The sequence below is a fragment of the Sitophilus oryzae genome, unplaced genomic scaffold (genome assembly GCF_002938485.1).
Source record: "Sitophilus oryzae breed Bouriz unplaced genomic scaffold, Soryzae_2.0 scaffold_1059_pilon_pilon, whole genome shotgun sequence".
NCBI lineage: Eukaryota > Metazoa > Arthropoda > Insecta > Coleoptera > Curculionidae > Sitophilus > Sitophilus oryzae.
This window is the reverse complement of record NW_022145681.1, coordinates 1,059,394-1,060,980: the sequence shown is the minus strand read 5'-3', so window position 1 is coordinate 1,060,980 and position 1,587 is coordinate 1,059,394. Positions and strand designations below refer to the sequence as shown.

The 1,587-nt window shown below is 31.4% G+C and overlaps 1 long non-coding RNA gene across 1 annotated transcript; it reads left to right on the top strand.

Moving 5' to 3' along the window:
- The first annotated feature begins 996 nt into the window (after positions 1-996).
- On the top strand, positions 997-1,283 carry LOC115876423. The gene is made up of 2 exons (XR_004049143.1): positions 997-1,052; positions 1,109-1,283. It is a non-coding gene; the product is annotated as an uncharacterized LOC115876423 (long non-coding RNA).
- The last annotated feature ends 304 nt before the right edge of the window (positions 1,284-1,587 follow it).

Below are 1,587 nucleotides of genomic sequence, written 5' to 3'. Positions count from 1 at the left end.
TTTAACAATGGTTAAAGTGTGTGTTGTGCGAAGTTGATTGAATAGCTGATGGAAAAATAAAGAGCAAAGGCAAAGCCTACGGTATGTATGATCGAAAAAACACGGCATCCAGTTGGCTTGGAAATGAACATCTCGATGACATTCTCCATATCATTTTACATATAAAATGACAGCAATCTTCATTTCATAGGCATCGCTGACGCCGTTTTTTATTTGATCAAATTGTACTTACGTGTATAATATTCATTTAATGGTTCCTGTTTTAGTTGCTGGTGTTCATATTTTGGTTTTTTATACTGTTGTTGCTCTACAAAATGTTAATATTTATGTGTATAACATTACTCTTTCTGTATATAATAATACTTATGTGTATAATATTCATATAATGGCTTGTTGCTGTTGTTGCAATTCAGAATTTAAATTAACCTGAGGTAGTAGGTAGAGCTTCATTCTTTTCCTATGTAAATACTGAAGTGGACAGTATTTCTGATGACAATTTTATCACAAACTTTAACATCTTGTTCTTTAAAATGAAACTGCCATACCTTACCTTAGATTTCAAAGCAATATCTAAATGCTTTTGACCATCCCTGTAATCCAATTCTTGTCTGAAAATCAATACCTAATATTATCCTGATGATTTTGATTTTTGATAGATTATTATACATATAACACATAAATAGTAATATTATACACATAAACATCCCTTGATAATGATCAACATTTTGTAGAGCAATAACAGCATCAAATAATGGAAATAATGGACCCTATTGCTCAAATCAAAAACAAAATTTCAGCATTACCACTTTATTGGTTATATCTATAAAAGAAATTATTGAGTTTATGAGTCTAGCAGAGCTAGAGGTTACAAGCAAGCAGATCTATCACATAATTTTAAATGAAGATTTATCTATTATAGTATGTATAAACACTTTGCATCTTTTATTCAATGTTGTAATGAATTAAAAAATGGCAGGTAATTTATTCTAATAACGAAAATAAAACTTTGGATCAAAAAATATTTTCTTCTGATGAGGTTTATGAATATTAAAGTCTGTTGAAATTTGGCCATTATGTGTTGGTATACAATCTATTGATGATGTTACAGTAGTTAAACCATCCGAGTACGAAACATGTTTAAAATCCACTATTCTTAATGAATGGCAACTACCAACTTGAGAGGAAGCTAAGAGAAAGGTTCCATTGGGTGGACTACAAGGAAAAGGGACATATACATGAGGATCTGGAAGGGCTATAACATTACGTCTCAAGCCATGGGACAATAGAAAACGAAATTCAAAGGAAAATATTACAATACGTGGGATGCAAATTATAGTGAAAAGAATTGAGAAAAAGAATTATTAAAAGTAGTTATTGTTACGATAGTTAGACCATCCGACTACCAAATATATTTAAAATCCACTATTCTGAATGAATAGCAACTACCAACTTGGGAGGAAGCTGCGAGAACGATTCTATTGGGTGAACTACAAGGAAGACATGAGGATCTGGAAGGGTTATAAAATTATATTATTTCACGTCCCAAGCTATGCAAGCCATGTTGGAATAGCTGGGAGTGAAAAAGAA